The following is a 20,454-nucleotide window of genomic DNA, read 5'->3' as shown; positions in this document are numbered from 1 at the left end:
ACCAAAAAATAAGCAATTAATCTCTCCTTGCACAAACTGGCTCTACAGAGGCAAGATGTCGTCCTTATCCTCCAATTCCTCACCCCTTTCAGTGTGTACATCTCCCTCTTCGCCACAGCGTATTAATTCCACCCCACTGGAATCCACCATCGCAGGTCCCTGTGTACTCTCTGGAGGCAATTGCTGGTAAATGTCTTTCTGGAGGAATTTATCATTCATTTTGATGAACATCATCTTCTCCACATATTGTGGAAGTAACCTCCTACGCCGATCGCTGACAAGGTTACAGGCTGCACTAAACACTCTTTCGGACTACACACTGGAGGGGGGGGTTTGGGAACTTAGGTAAAATAAAGCCAGTTTGTGCAAGGGCCTCTAAATTGCGTTTTTATCCTGCCAGTATACCAGTGACGTGCGGTGAGGTAAATGCCTGGGGAGGCACTGGCTAAACTCGCTAACTGCACAGCGGGAACTCCTCATTACTAGTCACACTCCCCATACCAGCACAGCTAGTCTTACAGCATACCTACGGACTGTCCCGATTTTGGCGGGACAGTCCCGTTTTTCACGGTCTGTCCCGCTGTCCCACCCGCGGGTTGCAGTGTCCTGTGGTGGGGAGGGGGGGGGGGCAGTTGGGAGATCCCCCTGTCACCCGCTGCTCTGAGCAGAGCAGTGGTGAATAGATGCTGTGCGCATGTGCACAGCGTCAGTAGCGGCTCTTGCCACGGGCAAGCAGGCTTTTTGCCCGGGGCGCCGCTACCCTGAGGGCGCCGCCGCCGTGACAAGAGCCGCTACTGATCCACCCTCCCTCCCCGCTCCCCGGCTGCAGTGAGCGCCGCATTGCTCACTGACGCTACAGGTCAAAATTGACCCCTAGTGTCAGTGCGGCGCTGCTATGGGAGAGACATCATGACATCTCTCCCATAGGGAAGAGCCGACGCCCGAAGACAGCGGCAGCAGCGGTCCGGAAGCAGGAGCAAGGCTCGTAAGTAATTTTTTTTTTTTAGGGTTTCAAAGCGGCGCTACTACAGGAGGCACATACTGGGGGCACTACTACAGGGGGCACATACAGGGGGCACAGCTACTGGAGGCAGATCTACAGGGGGCACATACTGGGGGCACTGCTACAGGGGGAACAGCTACAGGGGGAACAGCTACTGGGGGCAAATTAACTGGGGGCACAAGTACAGGGGGCACAGCTACAGGGGGCAAATCAACTGGGGGGCACAACTACTTGGGGCAAATCTGGGGGCACAGCTACTGGGGGCATAACTGTGGCCACGACCCTCCCCTATGAAGCCATGCCCCTATTTTTCGTGAACTGTTTTGCCGGGGAGGGGGGGCACCAGTGGAAACTTTCGCACTGGGCGCCACAAGGTGTAGACCCGGCCCTGCATAGTGTCTATTCTCGGCAGGGGTGTGGTATGTGAGACCGCTGGTCAGCATACTGACACTGGAATCCTGGCAGCGGAATGCCATGCGGGTGGGGTTCGAGAGCAACAATCCTCTTGTGGGCTCGCTCGACATGCTGCGGGCTCGGTGGTGACCTGCGGTAGCCACAGTTTTTATTCCCACTCTATGGATGTTGTGAACACCCACGAGTGGAAAAAGTCCCTGTTGGTCGGCATGCCGACCGTCGGGATTGTGAGGGGGCGGGATGTAGGGGGAGGTCCCCCCGAGATGTAGAGGGAAGGCGTACCCCTGACCGCTGGTCACATAACTACCCCCCTCTCAGTGCCGTAACTAGACATTTTAGTGCTGTGTGCAAGAAACGGCAACAGCGCCCCCCCCTTAACGCAAACCGCATGGCTTCACAGGAAAGGGGTGTGACCACAAAATAATACCAATTCATATAATGGTGCACAGTAGTCTCCATTATTTAAATTACGTCACACAGCGCCACTACACCAGGTAGAGCCCCTTTTACACCTTATGGCAGACAGCGTCCCCTTTTTACACGTTACGGCAGACAGCGTCTCCTTTTTTACACATTACGGCAGAGAGTGGGGTATATTTACTAAGTTCCCGATTTTGACCGAGATGCCGTTTTTTCTTCAAAGTGTCATGTCGGTAATTTACTAAGCAAAAATCTCGGCAGTGATGAGGGCATTCGTAATATATTGGAAGTCCTAGGAAAAAATCACGAATCAATACACCATCGGTCAAATACGCCTGCAATTTGGTAGAAATCGGTAATTTACTAAAAAGTGCAAATCACAAACACTGCCAACAATAGCCAAACACTGCCGTGCTGAAATACAATTCGTGAAAAAGTGCTAAAAAAAAACAGACCTGCTTTTTTATCCCGTGTTTGGATAGGCATGCACGGATCCATGAGATCCGTGCATGTTTATCAGTGGGAAAGGGATGGGAAAGTGTTATATTTTTTGAAAAAAAATGCGTGGGGTCCCCCCTCCTAAGCAAAACCAGCCTCGGGCTCTTTGAGCCGGTCCTGGTTGCAAAAATATGGGGGAAAAAATGATAGAGGTTCCCCCATATTTAAACAACCAGCACCGGGCTCTGCGCCTGGTCCTGGTTCCAAAAATACGGGGGACAAAAAGCGTAGGGGTCCCCCGTATTTCTGAAACCAGCACCGGGCTCCACTAGCCAGACACATAATGCCACAGCCGGGGACACTTTTATATAGGTCCCGGCGGCCCTGGCATTACATAACCAACTAGTCACCCCTGGCCGGGGTACCCTGGAGGAGTGGGGACCCCTTCAATCAAGGGGTCCCCCCCCTCCAGCCACCCAAGGACCAGGGGTGAAGCCCGAGGCTGTCCCCCCCATCCAAGGGCTGCGGATGGGAGGCTGATAGCCGTTTTGTAAAAAAATTAATATTGTTTTTAGTAGCAGTACTACAAGTCCCAGCAAGCCTCCCCCGCAAGCTGGTACTTGGAGAACCACAAGTACCAGCATGCGGAGGAAAACCGGGCCCGCTGGTACCTGTAGTACTACTACTAAAAAAATACCCCAATAAAAACATAAGACACACACCTTGAAAGTATAACTTTAATGCATACATCCACACCTCCATATACACATACTTACCTTATGTTCACACGAGGGTCGGTCCTCTTCTCCATGTAGAATCCATGGGGTACCTGTTGAAAAAATTATACTCACAAAATCCAGTGTAGAAGGCTCTTCTTGTAATCCATTTGTAATCCAGGTACTTGTCAAAATAAAAAAACGGACACCCGACCTCGCACTGAAAGGGGCCCCATGTTTTCACATGGGACCCCTTTCCCCGAATGCCAGGAACCCCCTCTGACTTATGTCTAAGACGGTTCCATCAGCCAATCAGGGAGCGCCACATTGTGGCACCCTCCTGATTGGCTGTGTGCTCCTGTACTGTATGACAGGCAGCACACGGCAGTGATACAATGTAGCGCCTATGCGCTCCATTGTAACCAATGGTGGGAACTTTGTGGTCAGCGGTGAGGTTACTTTCGGTCACCCGCTGACCACAAAGTTCCCACCATTGGTTACAATGGAGCGCATAGGCGCTACATTGTAACACTGCCGTGTGCTGCCTGTCATACAGTACAGGAGCACACAGCCAATCAGGAGGGTGCCACAATGTGGCGCTCCCTGATTGGCTGATGGAACCGTCTTAGACATAAGTCAGAGGGGGTTCCTGGCATTCGGGGAAAGGGGTCCCATGTGAAAACATGGGGCCCCTTTCAGTGCGAGGTCGGGTGTCCGTTATTTTATTTTGACAAGTACCTGGATTACAAATGAATTACAAGAAGAGCCTACTACACTGGATTTTGTGAGTATAATTTTTTCAACAGGTACCCCATGGATTCTACATGGAGAAGAGGACCGACCCTCGTGTGAACATAAGGTAAGTATGTGTATATGGAGGTGTGGATGTATGCATTAAAGTTATACTTTCAAGGTGTTTGTCTTATATTTTTATTGGGGTATGTTTTTAGTAGTAGTACTACAGGTACCAGCGGGCCCGGCTTTCCTCCGCATGCTGGTACTTGTGGTTCTCCAAGTACCAGCTTGCGGGGAGGCTTGCTGGGACTTGTAGTACTGCTACTAAAAACAATATTCATTTTTTTACAAAACGGCTATCAGCCTCCCATCCGCAGCCCTTGGATGGGGGAGACAGCCTCGGGCTTCACCCCTGGTCCTTGGGTGGCTGGAGGGGGGGGACCCCTTGATTGAAGGGGTTCCCACTCCTCCAGGGTACCCCGGCCAGGGGTGACTAGTTGGTTATGTAATGCCAGGGCCGCCGGGACCTATATAAAAGTGTCCCCCGACTGTGGCATTATGTATCTGGCTAGTGGAGCCCTGTGCTGGTTTCAGAAATACAGGGGACCCCTACGCTTTTTGTCCCCCATATTTTTGGAACCAGGACCAGGCGCAGAGCCCGATGCTGGTTGTTTAAATATGGGGGAACCTCCATAATTCCCCCCCCCCATATTTTTGCAACCAGGACCGGCTCAAAGAGCCTGAGGCTGGTTTTGCTTAGGAGGGGGGACCCCACGCAATTTTTTATATAATTTTAACACTTATTTTTTTTTTATAAAAGGTGCACAATGAAGCCCAGCACGGATCTCTCAGATCCGGCCGAGATTCATTGTATTAAAGTCGGCAGTGTTTTACAAGTCACTCACGTAAAACACTGCCAAAAAAAACGAATGACATCGACATCGGTAAAACCGAAAATGCAGAATACGGCAGCTTAGTAAATTAGTCGTACTAAATTCAAAAAGTTGCACATTTACACTTTCGATGTCATTCGTGATTGAATTTTGACCTCAAACGGGAAAATATGAATTTTAGTAAATATACCCCAGTGTCTCCTTTTTTACACATTACGGCAGAGAGCGTCACCTTTTTTACACATTACGGCAGAGAGCGTCCCCTTTTTTACACATTACGGCAGACAGCGTCTCCTTTTTTACACATTACGACATACAGCGTCCCCTTTTTTACACATTACGGCAGACAGCGTCCACTTTTTACACATTACGGCAGACAGCTTCCCCTTTTTACACATTACGGCAGACAGCGTCCCCTTTTTACACGTTACGGCAGACAGCGTCTCCTTTTTTATACATTACGGCAGAGAGCGTCCCCCTTTTACACATTACAGCAGACAGCGTCCACCTTTTACATGTTACGGCAGACAACGTCCCCTTTTACACATTACAGCACACAGAGTACCCCTTTAACACAGTACGGCAGGCAGATTCCCCCTTACACACACCCCCCTCCTACCCTTAGGGTGTAGTGTAGTGTACTATGGTGTAGTGTACTGTAGTGAAGTGTAGTGTTATATAGTGTAGTGTAGTATAGTGTAGTCACTCACGTGCTGTTGCGGACGGGCGGCGGCGGCTTCACCGGGACATGGGCGGGTGGCGGCTTCAGCAGCAGGAGTCTTGTGGGCGGCTTCCGAATTGCAGGGGAGGTTGGCCGGGCTGCCGCTGGCCCATTGAGAAGCCTGCCTGTCACACAGACGCCGCAGCGGCTTGAAAACTTCCTCTGAACTTTAAGCCGCCTGCCCGCCTGTGGACAGCTGAAGCCGGCGGCTTCAGCTGGACACAGGCGGGCGGGCGGCGGTGTCTTCGAGTTCAGAAGAAGTTGCGGAACACAGGTGGGCAGGTGGTGGCAGCTTCAGTGGGACACGGTTGTGTCCAGGCGGGCGTGCGGTGGCTTCAGAGGGACACGGGCGGGTGGCGCCGCCTTCAGCAGTCTGGGCTCGGAGCTAGCAGGTGTGATGCCCGATGGTGCGCCCTCAGTGCATTTGCGCTGTGGGCAAGGCATCATCGGCACACACCTAGTTAAGGCTCTGCCCCCCCTCCCCCCGTAGATAGGGACAGGGGGCATGGCCAGCAGCTCACTGAGCGCTGTTCATGCCCCCATAATCACAAAAATGGAGGCGTGGCTTGCATTCACGGCACTTGCCGCGAGGCCACGCCCCCTAAAATCGGGCCCTGGAAGAAATGGGAGGTATGCTACATTAAATGAGGCCTTGCACTCACCTGGCAGCAGTACACATCAGTATGTCTGCATCCAGAGCCAGGAGATTCACCACTCTGCACTTCCCTTCATCTCTCCACTGAGCACCCAGCACCACGATCACTCTGCTGCCCACAAGCAGAGGGACACCAGCAGCTCCAGGGAGCTGTCAGTGGCCGGAGAGGGGGTAGGGCACTCAAGCTGCTGCAAGCCCTGCTGCACTGGAGGAGGTGAGGAGCTGCAGAAGCTCCATGGTTAAGCTGTGTCCACAGGCATAAGCGGCTGGTGAGTGACTGTCACGCTCCCACCTGAAGGGACTGCTGTCTGTCGGTACTTAAAATGTGGCCGCCCTGGGGGAATGGCATCTGACACTCTGCCCACCCGGCTCAGTCCACCCCTGCCATTGTCCAATCACGTCTGCCTGATTGACAGGGGTGTGCCTTGATGTGAGCTGAAGGCACAGCCCCCTGTCAATGAGGCAGACGTTCTAGTGCCGCTTTTCATTTATTTTTCAATGGGCTTTTCCAGCCCGCAACTTGGCCCCGCCCCCTTCCGCCCGCCCACTTCAGCGTCTTTATTATTGTCAGTGGGAGGCAGCGCTCTCGCTGCCTCCCACATAGCTTTGGCTGCATTTTCATTCTGAAAATGATTACAATAATACAAAGTAGGATCTTTGTATTATATTAATCATTATGACAGGGGAGGCACTGTTTCCCCTGCCTCCCCTGACTGCACGGCCCTGCAGTATACATACGGACTGTCTGACATGCCTACTTGGATGATGTCACCGATATAATCCTCCACCATTCTTTCAATGGTGACAGCATCATATGCAGTGACAGTAGACATACTGTATAAGTAATCGTTTGCAGCTCCTTCAGTCCGAACCAGATGTCAACACTTGCTCCTGACTGCCCTGCATCACCGCCAGCGGGTGGGCTAGGCAATCTTATCCTTTTCCTTGCAGCCCCAGTTGCGGGAGAAAATGAAGGAGGAGCTGTTGACGGGTCATGTTCTGCTTGAGTTGACAATTTTCTCCTCTGCAGACTTGGGTGTGCTGGAAAGAGAGATACAACGTAGGCTATACACCTAGGATCAAGCACGGTGGCCAAAATGTAGTGATCTGATTTCAACAGATTGACCACCCTTGAATCCTGGCAAAGCGAATGAAGGGCTCCTTCCACAAGTCCCACATACTTAGCAGAATCGCTCCTTCTTAACTCCTTCAATTTCTCCAGCTACTTCTGCAAAAGTCTGAAGAGGGGAATGACCTGACTCAAGCTGGCAGTGTCTGAACTGACTTCACATGTGGCAAGTTTGAAGGGTTGGTGAACCTTGCACAACACGGAAATCATTCTCCACTGCGCTTGAGTCAAGTGCATTCCCCCTCCTTTGCCTATTTCGTAGGTGGATGTATAGGCTTGAATGGCCTTTTTCTGCTTCTCCATCCTCTGAAGCATATAGAGAGTTGAATTCCACCTCGTTACTACCTCTTGCTTCAGGTGATGGCAGGAAAGGTTCAGGATTGTTTGCTGGTGCTACAGTCTACGGCACGCAGTTTTTCAGGCCACCGACAGCATCTCCTGCACGCCCCTGTCGTTTTTCAAAAAATTCTGCACCACCAATTTAATTGTATGTGCAAAACATGGGACATGCTGGAATTTGCCCAGATGTAATGCACGCACAATATTGGTGGTGTTGTCCGATATCACAAATCCCCAGGAGAATCAAAGTAGGGTAAGCCATTATGCGATGATGTCCCTCAGTTTCTGTAAGAGGTTGTCAGCGATGTGCCTCTTACGGAAAATAAGATTTTAAACCTACCGGTAAATCTTTTTCTCCTAGTCCGTAGAGGATGCTGGGGACTCCGTAAAGACCATGGGGTATAGACGGGCTCCGCAGGAGACATGGGCACTATAAAGAACTTTTAGTATGGGTGTGCACTGGCTCCTCCCTCTATGCCCCTCCTCCAGACCTCAGTTAGAGAAACTGTGCCCAGAGGGGATGGACAATATGAGGAAAGGATTTTGTAATCTAAGGGCAAGATTCATACCAGCCCACACAAACCACACCGTATAACCTGGAATATACGCAACCAGTTAACAGTATGAACAAAAACAGCATCAGTCAACGACCGATCTTAACCGTAACATAACCGTTAAGTAAGCAACAACTATATACAAGTCTTGCAGATTTAGTCCGCACTGGGACGGGCGCCCAGCATCCTCTACGGACTAGGAGAAAAAGATTTACCGGTAGGTTTAAAATCTTATTTTCTCTTACGTCCTAGAGGATGCTGGGGACTCCGTAAGGACCATGGGGTTTATACCAAAGCTCCAAACCGGGGGGGGGAGAGTGCGGATGACTCTGCAGCACCGATTGAGCAAACGCGAGGTCCTCATCAGCCAGGGTATCAAACTTGTAGAATTTTGCAAAAGTGTTTGAACCCGACCAAGTAGCTGCTCGGCACAACTGTAATGCCGAGACGCCTCGGGCAGCCGCCCAAGAAGAGCCCACCTTCCTAGTGGAATGGGCCTTTACCAAATTTGGTAACGGCAATACAGGCGTAGAATGAGCCTGCTGAATCGTGTGACAGATCCAGCGAGCAATAGTCTACTTAGAAGCAGGCGCGCCAACCTTGTTGGCTGCATACAGGACAAACAGAGCCTCTGTCTTCCTAACCCTAGACGTCCTGGCTACATAGATTTTTAAGGCCCTGACTACATCCAGGGACTTGGAGTCCTCCAAGTCACTCGTAGCCACAGGTGCCACAATAGGTTGGTTCATATGAAATGAAGAAACCACCTTAGGCACAAATTGAGGACGAGTCCTCAATTCGGCTCTATCCACATGAAAAATCAAGTAGGGGCTCTTGTGAGACAAGTCCGCCAACTCTGACACCCGCCTTGCAGATGCCAAGGCTAATAACATGACCACCTTCCAGGTGAGAAATTTTAATTCAACCGTTTGAAGGGGTTCAAACCAGTGTGATTTAAGGAACTGTAACACCACGTTAAGGTCCCATGGTGCCACTGGTGGCACAAAAGGAGGCTGGATGTGCAGCACTCCCTTTACAAAAGTCTGGACTTCTGGGAGAGAAGCCAATTCCTTCTGAAAGAATATAGATAGGGCCAAAATCTGTACCTTAACTGAGCCTAACTTTAGGCCCATATCCACTCCTGTCTGTAGGAAGTGGAGAAAACGGCCCAGATGGAAATCTTCCGTAGGAGCATTCTTGGTTTCACACCAAGATACATACTTCCTCCAGATACGGTGATAATGCTTCGCCGTTACCTCCTTCCTAACCTTTATCAGAGTAGGGATAACTTCCTCTGGAATACCTTTCTCAGCTAGGATTTGGTGTTCAAACGCAACCGCGGTTAGTCTTGGAACATGCAAGGCCCCTGCTGCAACCGGTCTTCCCTGAGAGGAAGAGGCCACATATCTTCTGTGAGCATCTCCTGAAGATCCGAATACCAGGCCCTTCGAGGCCAATCTGGAACAATGAGTATTGTCTGTACTCTTTCTCGTCTTCTGATTCTCAGCACTTTTGAGATGAGAGGCAGAGGAGGGAACACATAGACCGACTGAAACACCCATGGTGTCACTAGGGCGTCTACCGCTGCTGCCTGAGGGTCCCTTGACCTGGCACAATACCTCCGAAGCTTTTTGTTGAGGCGTGACGCCATCATGTCTATTTGAGGAAGTCCCCAAAGACTTGTTATCTCTGCAAAGACCTCTTGATGAAGTCCCCACTCTCCTGGATGGAGATCGTGTCTGCTGAGGAAGTCGGCTTCCCAGTTGTCCACTCCCGGTATGAAGACTGCTGACAGAACGCTTACGTGATTTTCCACCCAGCGCAGAATCCTGGTGGCTTCCGCCATTGCCACTGTGCTCCTTGTCCCGCCTTGGCGGTTTACATGAGCCATGGCTGTTACGTTGTCTGATTGAATCAGAACTGGTAGGTCGTGAAGAAGATACTCCGCTTGTCGTAGGCCGTTGTATATGGCCCTCAATTCCAGCATGTTGATGTGTAGACAAGCCTCCTAGCTTGACCATAGAACCTGAAAATGTCTTCCTTTTGTGACTGCTCCCCATCCTTGGAGGCTCGCGTCCGTGGTCACCAGAACCCAGTCTTGAATGCCGAACCTGCGACCCTCTAGAAGGTGAGCACTCTGCAGCCACCACAGGAGAGACACCCTGGCCCTGGGGGACAGGCTTATCTTTTGATGTAGCTGCAGATGGGACCCTGACCACTTGTCCAGAAGGTCCCACTGAAACGTCCTCGCATGGAACCTGCCGAAGGGGATGGCCTCGTAGGCTGCCACCATTTTTCCCAGAACTCGAGTGCATTAATGAACAGACACTCTTTTTGGTTTTAGCAGGTCCCTGACCATGTTCTGGAGATCGTGGGCTTTTTCCATTGGTAGAAAAACCCTCTTCTGTTCCGTGTCCAGAATCATACCTAGGAATGATAGTCGAGTCGTTGGAATCAACTGTGACTTTGGCAGATTGAGAATCCAACCGCGTTGTTGTAACATTCTCAGGGAGAGCGACACGCTTTTCAGCAATTGATCTCTCGATCTCGCCTTTATCTGGAGATCGTCCAAGTACGGGATAATTGTGACTCCCTGCCTGCTCAGGAGCACCATCATTTCCGCCATCACTTTGGTGAAAATCCTCGGGGCCGTGGAAAGCCCAAGCGGCAACGTCTGAAACTGGTAATGACAGTCCTGTACCGCGAACCTCAGGTACTCCTGATGAGGAAATATGGGGACATGAAGGTAGGCATCCTTCACGTCCAGCGACACCATAAAATCCCCTCCTTCCAGACTGGATATCACAGCCCAGAGTGATTCCATCTTGAATTTGAACTTTTTCAAGTACAGGTTTAGGGATTTTAGATTTAAAATGGGTCTGACCGAACCATCCGGCTTCGGGACCACGAACAGGGTTGAATAGTACCCTTTTCCCTGTTGGACCAGGGGAACCTTGACAATCACTTGCTGTTGACACAGATTTTGAATTGCATCTAATACTACTTCCCTCTCCGGGGAAGAGGCTGGCAAGGCCGACTTGAAAAATCGGCGAGGGGGCACCTCTTCGAACTCTAGTTTGTAACCTTGGAATACAATTTCCAACGCCCAAGGATCCACGTCTGACAGAACCCAGACCTGGCTGAAGAGTCGAAGACGTGCCCCCACCGGCGCGGACTCCCTCACTGGAGCCCCAGCGTCATGTGGTGGATTTAGCAGAAGCCGGGGAGGACTTCTGCTCCTGGGAACTAACCAAATCAGGTGCTCTCTTACCTCTACCCTTACCTATGGCAAGGAAAGAGGAGCACCTCTTCTGGACTTATGCGACCGAAAGGACTGCATCTGATATTGTGGAGTTTTCTTTTGCTGTGGGGGAACAAAAGGCAAAAATGTAGATTAACCCGCGGTAGCTGTGGAAACCAGGTCCGCGAGACCTTCCACAAACAAAACTTCACCCTCGTAAGGTAAAACCTCCATATGCTTCTTTGAGTCGGCATCAGCCGACCATTGGCGGGTCCACAGAGCTCGTCTCGCCGAAACTGCCATGGCGTTGGCTCTGGAACCAAGCAGCCCCACGTCTCTTTGAGCGTCTCTCATATATAAGACTGTGTCTTTAATGTAACCTAAAGTCAGTAAAATGGTATCCTTGTCCAAGGTATCAATGTCAGCTAATAAGGTATCTGTCCACGCTGCCACTGAGCTACAAACCCATGCCGATGCTATTGCCGGCCTGAGCAAAGCACCCGTATGTGTCTAAATAGATTTTAAGGTAGTTTCCTGTCTACGATCCGCAGGATCCTTGAGGGCTGCGGTGTCTGGAGACGGTAGCGCCACCTCGCCACCTTCTTGGACAGATGCGTTAAAGCCTTGTCCACCCTGGGCGAGGATTCCCACCGTACCCTGTCCTATGCAGGGAAAGGATACGCCATAAGGATCCTCTTGGGAATGTGCAGTTTTTTGTCTGGAGTTTCCCAAGCTTTTTCAAATAATTTGTTCAGTTCATGAGATGGAGGAAAAGTTACCTCCGGTTTCTTGTCCTTATACATGCGCACCCTCGTGTCAGGGACAGAGGGTTCATCTGTAATATGCAAAACATCTTTTATTGCCATAATCATATATTGAATACTTTTGGCCACCTTTGGGTGTAACCTTGCCTCATCATAGTCGACACTGGAGTCAGAATCCGTGTCGGTATCAGTGTCTGCTATTTGGGATAGGGGACGCTTTTGAGACCCTGACGGGCCCTGTGACCCAGTCAAATCCGTGGATTGACTCCCTGCTGTTTCCCTGGACTCAGCTTTGTCCATTCTCTTATGTAATAAGGTCACATTTGCATTTAAAATATTCCACATATCATACCAATCATGAGTCGGCGTTGCAGACGGAGACACCACAATCATCTGCTCCACCTCCTCCTTGGATGAGCCTTCCGCTTCAGACATGCCGACACACGCGTACCGACACCCCCCCACACACACACACACAGGGATATATCTATAAGGGGACAGTTCCCCAACAAGGCCCTTTGGAGAGACAGAGGGCTCTGGGTGTATGCCAGCACACACCCAGCGCCAACTGACACTGGAACCAATTCCAAGATAAAGCGCTTTTATATATATTAACTGTGATATACACTCACTGCGCCTACATGTGCCCCCCCCCCCCCTCTTTTTCAGCCCTGTATCACCGTGTTCAGCAGGGGAGAGTGCGGGGAGCCAGCTTCTCTGCAGATCACTGTGGAGAAAATGGCGCTGGTTAGTGCTGTGAGACCAATCTCCGCCCCCTCAGCGGCGGGCTTCGGTCCTGCTCAAATGTACAAATAATGGCGGGGAATGTATATATCTACTGCCTCCGCAGCCCATATATTAAAATTGCCAGTCCAGAGGTTTATATTGCTGCCCAGGGCGCCCCCTCTGCGCCCTACACCCATCAGTGCCTGTCAGTATGTGTAATGTGTGGGAGCAATGGCGCGCAGCGTTACCGCTGCGCGCTTACCTCAGGGAAGATCTGAAGTCTTCTGCCGCCTTTGAAGTCTTCTTTCTTCTTATACTCACCCGGCTTCTATCTTCCGGCTCTGCGAGGAGGACGGCGGCGCGGCTCTGGGACGAACGGCGGGGGGAGACCTGCGTTCCGATCCCTCTGGAGCTAATGGTGTCCAGTAGCCTAAGGAGCAGAGCCTATCACTTAAGTAGGTCTGCTTCTTTCTCCTCAGTCCCACGAATCAGGGAGCCTGTTGCCAGCAGTGCTCCCTGAAAATAAAAAACCTAACAAAATTCTTTTATCAGAGAAACTCAGTAAAGCTCCCCTGTAGTGCACCCATTCTCCTCTGGGCACAGAATCTGAGGTCTGGAGGAGGGGCATAGAGGGAGGAGCCCATCTATACCCCATGGTTCTTACGGAGTCCCCAGCATCCTCTAGGACGTACGAGAAAACGGTGATACACAGCGTAGCCTGCCTAAGAATGAGCTGGTGTTTGTGAGATGCTGCTACTGGTGCCGCTGCTGTTGTTGTTGCAGGAGAAAATACATCTACCAAGTGAACTGTCGCAGACATGTAGTCCTTAGTTTGCCCTGCTCCACTTTTCCACATGTCCGTGGTTAAGTGGACACTGGATACAACTGCATTTTTCAGGACACTGAGGACACCTTTCTTAATGTCCCTGTACAGTCCGGGAATCCTTTTCCTAGTGAAGTAGAATCTAGATGGGATTTGGTACCGGGGACACACTACCTCCATCAGTTGTCGAAATCCCACTGCACTAATGGCGGATACCGGACGCATGTCTAACACCAACATAGCTGTCAAGGCCTCAGTTATCCGCTTTGCAACAGGATGATTGCTGTCACATTTCATCTTCCTCGCAAAGGACTGTTGGACAGTCAATTTCTTAGTTGAAGTAGTACAAGTGGTCTTCCGACTTCCCCTCTGGGATGACGATCGACTCCCAGCATCAAAAACAGCAGCGGCAGTAGGCGTATCACTCAAGGATCCTCCGGAGGAATCCCGGTTAGGAGAGGACTCATTGAGGGATTTGGGGGTGTGGCTTGCAGGTGCTTGGCTACAAGAGGAAGAAGTGATTTAGGTGTCAGTGCTTATGCTCTTACCTAAAGTTTCTGAACTTGATAATGACTTCTAATGAATGCACTGCAGGTGACATGTAAGGGAGGATGTTCCTAGATGGTTAACGTCCTTACCCCTACTTATTACGGATTGACAAAGGCAACACATGGCTTGACACCTGTTGTCCGTATTTGTGGAGAAATATTTCCACACTGAAGAGGTGGCTTTTTTGGAATTTTGCGCAGGCATGACAATGGGCTTATTCATCCCATGGACAACAACTGTCTCCTCCAGTGCCTGACTTAAACAAATCACCATCAGAATCCTCCTCGTCAACTTCCTCCTCAGCGTCAGCAACACCCATATCCTCATCCTGTTGTAGTTCAACATTGACATCTTCAATTTGAATATCAGAAACTGGATTGTGGGTGCTCCTTCTAGCACTTGCAGAGGGCGTGCAAATGTTGGAAGGAGCCACCTCTTCCCTTCCAGTGTTGGGAAGGTCAGGCATCGCAACCGCCGACACACTTGGACTCTCCTTGGGGATTTGTGATACCATCTTAGAATGTACAGTTCTTTGCTGTGCTTTTGCCAGCTTAACTCTTTTCATTTTTCTAGTGGGAGGATAAGGGCTTCCAATGTCATGTGAAGCTGAACCACTAGTCATGAACATAGGCCAGGGCCTTAGCCGTTCCTTGCCACTCCGTGTCGTAAATGGCATATTGGCAAGTTTACGTTTCTCCTCAGACAATTTACATTAATTTTTTTGGGTTATTTTACTGAAGTTTGGCTTTGTGGATTTTACATGCCCTCTACTATGGCATCGGCCTTGACAGACAACGTTGATGGCATTTCATCGTTTATGTCATGACTAGTGGCAGCAGCTTCAGCACTAGGAGGAAGTGATTCTTGATCTTTCCCTATTTTGTCCTCCAAATTTTTGTTATCCATTATTTTTCTGGAGTTATATAACAATATGCAGCACAGGAGAGCGTAACCCTACACCACACAAGGCAAACCCTGTAAAAATAATTTGGATAATAATAACCCTTTTATTTGAAGTTATTATAATAATATGCAGCACAGGAGAGCATACCCCTAAACCACAAACACACGGCAAAGCCTGTAAAAATAATTTGAATAACAATCCTTTTATTTGAAGTAATTATAATAATAAGCAGCACAGGAGAGCGTACCCCTCCGCCACACAGGGCAAACCCTGTAAAATTTTTAGGATAATAATAACCCTTTTATTTGGAGTTATTATAATAATAGGCAACACAGGAGAGCGTACTCCTAAACCACACACACACGGCAAAGCCTGTAAAAATTATTTGGATAATAACTCTTTTATTTGGAGTTATTATAATAATATGCAGCACAGAAGAGCGTACCCCTATACCACACAGGGCAAACCCTGTAAAAATCATTTGGATTAAATATTAATAACCCCTTTATTTGGAGTAATAATATACAGCACTGGACAGCACCACTGGACTTATACGGCAGTACCGCTGGAGTTATACGACAGTACCACTGGAGTTATACGGCAGTACCGCTGGACTTATATGGCAGTACCCCCCAGACTTATATGGCAGTACTGCTGGACTTATATGGCAGCACCTCTGGACTTATACGGCAACACCACTGGACTGGACTTATACGGCAGCAACACTGGATTTATGGCAGCACAGGACACCACCACTGGACTTATGGCAGCACAGGACACTACCACTGGACTGATGCAGCACAAGACAGCACCACTGAACTGGACTTATACAGCAGGACCACTGGACTTATGGCAGCACAGGACACCACCACTGGAGTGACTAGACTGATGCAGCACAAGACACCACCACTGGACTGATGCAGAACAAGACACCACCACTGGACTGATGCAGCACAAGACACCACCACTGGACTGGACGGACTTATACAGCACCACTAGACTTATGGCAGCACAGAACACCACCACTAGACTTATGAAAGCACAGGACACAACTACTGGAGTGACTGGACTGATGCAGAACAAGACACCACCACTGGACCGATGCAGCACAAGACAGCACCACTGGACTGGACTTTTACAGCAGCACTGGACTTATGGCAGCACAGGACACCACCACTGGACTTATGGCAGCACAGGACACCACCACTGGACTCATGGCAGCACAGGACACCACCACTGGACTGATGCAGCACAAGACAGCACCACTGGACTGGACTTATACAGCAGCACTGGACTTATGGCAGCACAGGACACCACCACTGTGACTGGACTGATGCAGCACAAGACAGCACCACTGGAATGATACAAAAGACCAGGTCGCCACCCCACGCGCAACGCCACTTTCCCGCACAGACACTGAGGAGACAAGTCCTCTTGCTTACACTATCCAGGACTGGAGTAAAAATGGCGGTGACGCGCGGCTCCTTATTTGGAATCCAAAACCAGCGAGAATCCAACAGCGGGATGAAGATGTTTTTACCTCGTTCTGGTTTCCAAGTCTGGCGGGAAAACCCGAGCCGGACTCGGAGTGTGAAGTTCTCAGGGAACCGAACCCGCTCATCTGTAATATATATATATAACACGTTATCCTAAGAGTAAGCTAGATACTGACTCTTCACAAGAGGGAAGTTTATCCATGAGTGACTCTGAGACCCCTGGAACTTCATTTAAATGATCTGCGCAAAATATACCTTTAGGGGTGACCACACGCACCAAGGCAGGAGGAGGAGGTATAGCCGACCTGGGGGCCAAGGACAGAGACAAATCAGTTGGAAGCAAGCCTCCAACAAACAAAAGCAAAAATAAATGATCTTTAACCTATCCTCATATGATCTAAATGAGGCTGAAAAGGAGGTACTATCTAAAGGACTTTCTTTTGTCCCCTCAGTGGCCTTCATTGACCTACAATGGAAAATAGAGAAACATCAATTACAAAGAAGCCTTAAAGTAAAGGAATATTTCCATAAAAATGCATGTAATTCCTCAACTACAATGACCACCATGATCACTGATAAATTGAAACAATTCCGCAATAAATCATCGTTTGAACCGATCTCAACAAACGCATCTATTGAGACCTTCATGAGACTCTTAGACTCAGAGGTTACTGATAATCAAAAGAAATTTGGGAATTACCAACATAATCTAACCAGAACAACAAGCCGCTCTAACCTCTTTGTCTAAAAATTCACAAATAATAATTCGCCCTGCAGACAAGGGTGGCGGAATTGTATTGCAGGATACTGAGGATTATAGGAGGGAAACTGGACACCACTTGGGAGATTCTAGAGTGTATATGAAGTTGAATGGAGACCCGACGGCAAAGTTTAAAAAGTATTTGTTTGAAGCCCTCACCCTGGCATGTGACTTCAAATTTATTTCTCAGGAACTATTGGATTTATTAATACCAGATTTCCCTATTACTCCTATCATTTATACATTACCTAAGATTCATAAGGGGATGAACCCTCCACCGGTCCGCCCTATCATCTAAGCTCGTGGTTCCTTGATGCAGCCAACAGCAATTTTTGTTGATTCAGTGCTACAACCTCTAGTACAAACCCAGAAATAATTTCTTCTAGACACCACATCGCTCTTGAATAAATTGTTAGAAATATATGAAGTACCTGATGATTTATAGTTAATTACGGCTGATGTAACAAACCTTTACACAATTATCCCACATAATGAAGGTTTGGCTGCTACGAGAGCACTACTATTGAATAGTGGTACAATTGATGTAACTCATATTGAGATTTTTTTATATTTATTGGAGATTTTATTGACAAAATATTTTTTCTTTTAGAGAACATGTACTATTTGCAGACAACCGGATGTGCGATGGGATCGGCTATGGCACCGGTGTATGCAAATACGTACATGTTCGCGGTGGAAAATGTGCTATTTTTCAATAGGGTTGATATAGCTTCAAAAATACTTTTTTATACCCGTTTCATAGATGACCTATTACATTTTTGGAGAGGAACCAAGTCAGAATTTGTTGAATTAATGGCTCACTTTCACCTGTTAAATTTACTTTTAATATGAGTCAATCTGCAATTAATTTTTTGGATGTTCAGATTGGGGTAAAAGATAATAAGATTAATACCACTGTATATACAAAGGATGCTGATGGCAACTCGTTATTTCAATTTGAGAGTTGTCACCCTAAAACCCTTAAAATGGGTTTACCATATTCTCAGAGGATCAGAATCTTTCGTATAAATAGTAATTTTGAGGAAGCTGTGGTACAGATCGATCAGCTTATTGAGAGGTTCAACCTGAGAGGATATAACCGCATTAACCTTATTGCATCTAAGAAAAGAGTTTTATCTTTAAATAGATCAGATCTCTTGAAGAAGAAAAATAAGAAGGCCAGCACCAATAAGTTTCCATGGGTCAACAAATATACTGTAGCATCCCCTACCATTAATAAAGTTTCTAAGAAACTTTGGCCGGTGGTGAGGAGTGATAAAGATATCAATATTACTCAAAGTCAGGGATATTCTTGTCAAAACTGACCTACCTGTTATGGAATCCTTACCTTTCAAGAAATATTTCTTAGCAAACAGAAAAAATGTTTGCTTCAAATGCCCATGCACCACTTGTGGCTTTATGATTTCTGGTGAATTCTTTTGACATCCACATATGGGAAGGAAACTTATGATTAGATATCATCTTACGTGCAAAAGCACTTATGTAATTTATCAAATGATTTGCCCATGTGGCCTCTCGTATATTGGCAAAACAGTCCGTAAATGTAAAGAACGAATGACATTACATCGTTAAGCCATAAGGGCGGCTTTAGCAGGTGGAAGTAAAGATCAACCTATTGCGAGACAATTTGTGGAGGCTAAGCATAGTCTAACTATCTTAAAATATAGAATGATAAAACATATTCCCCCACTGCGTAGAGGGAGTGATCAGGGTAAATTGTTGCTGAGGAGGGAATCATTCTGGATTAATAAACTAGATGTTCTATTTTTATGCTTGTTTCTGTATTTTATAACGTATGCTGTTCTGGTTCCTCTACATAAGATCCTATTGATGGTATAATTATTGATCGACTTTTCTCTCTGATATAATTTTGTGATATATTAGGCTTGATTACTGCTTTTTATGGGATCCGGTCTCTAGGTCGACAGTAACTAGGTCGCCAGTGTCTGGGTCGACCACTATTGGTCGACAGTAACTAGGTTGACAGGGTTTCTAGGTCGACAGGGTCTCTAGGTCGACATGCTGTAGGTTGACAGGTCCAAAGGTCGACATGAGTTTTTCATGATTTTTTTCTTTTTGTGAACCTTTTCATACTTAACAATCCAAGTGGACTATGAATGGAATGGTAATCTGTGCCGAGCGAAGCGGTAGAGTAGCGAAGCACCTTGCCCGAAGCATGGCAAGCGATGCGAGCCATGCGAGGGGACAAGGTGCACTAATTGGGGTTCCCGGTCACTCTGCAAAGAAAACGACAACAAAAAAACATAGAAAACTCATGTCGACCTTTTGACCTGTCGACCTAGACCATGTCGACCTAAAGACCCTGTCGACCTAGAGACCCTGTCGACCTAGTTACTGTCGACCAATAGTGGTTGACCTAGACACTGTCGACCTAGTTACTATCTACCTTCCATACCACACCCGCTTCTTATATGTACTTCATGAATATATATGCTATGACAAAATCTGGCGTTTTGGGTTTATGTAAACCCACTCATCTGTTGTTATCTTTATAGCTTTATTCACTTGCGGGTTACTATGGTGATGGGAATGCTGTGGCCTCTATTGCACGGAGGTGTAATGACGTCAGCGGCAGTGCCAGATTAAGGTGCTCATGGGCCTGGAGCTGAAATTTATGATGGGCCTATTGTGTGCCGCCGCAGGGTGTGTGACCAGCATGGTGAGGGTGTAATTACTGATATGGAGTAGTAACCAGTGCTGTTAGGTGTGGTATGTGCTGTGGGGTGTGGCTAGCACCATGGATTCCATAGCTACCCACCTACCTTCAACCACCTCAATCTCAATCCCCTCTGTATCACTGAGCATATATACATACAGGGCTCAGAGTAGGAATATAGAGGTGGAGGTATGGAAATTGGAATGTAATGGCGGGTGGCTTAGGTATTTTAAAAATATTGTAATTGTAGATGCTTTTTAGCACTTTATAGTATATATATAAAACATGTTATATGATGTAAGGCTATTCGCTATGTTTTCATCTTTCTTCAATGTCTCAAATGTTCCTACAGTATATCTCTAATATCTACCCTTTGTTTGTTCACCTCTCTTTTCCATGTGTCTCTTCTTCTTTCCCTTACATATTTCTTTTGTCTGTCACCCTCTTATGTGCCATTATCTTCATCCCAGGTAACT

Source organism: Pseudophryne corroboree, chromosome 2 (assembly GCF_028390025.1).
Source record: "Pseudophryne corroboree isolate aPseCor3 chromosome 2, aPseCor3.hap2, whole genome shotgun sequence".
Taxonomy (NCBI): Eukaryota; Metazoa; Chordata; class Amphibia; order Anura; family Myobatrachidae; genus Pseudophryne; species Pseudophryne corroboree.
This window is presented reverse-complemented; position numbering follows the sequence as displayed.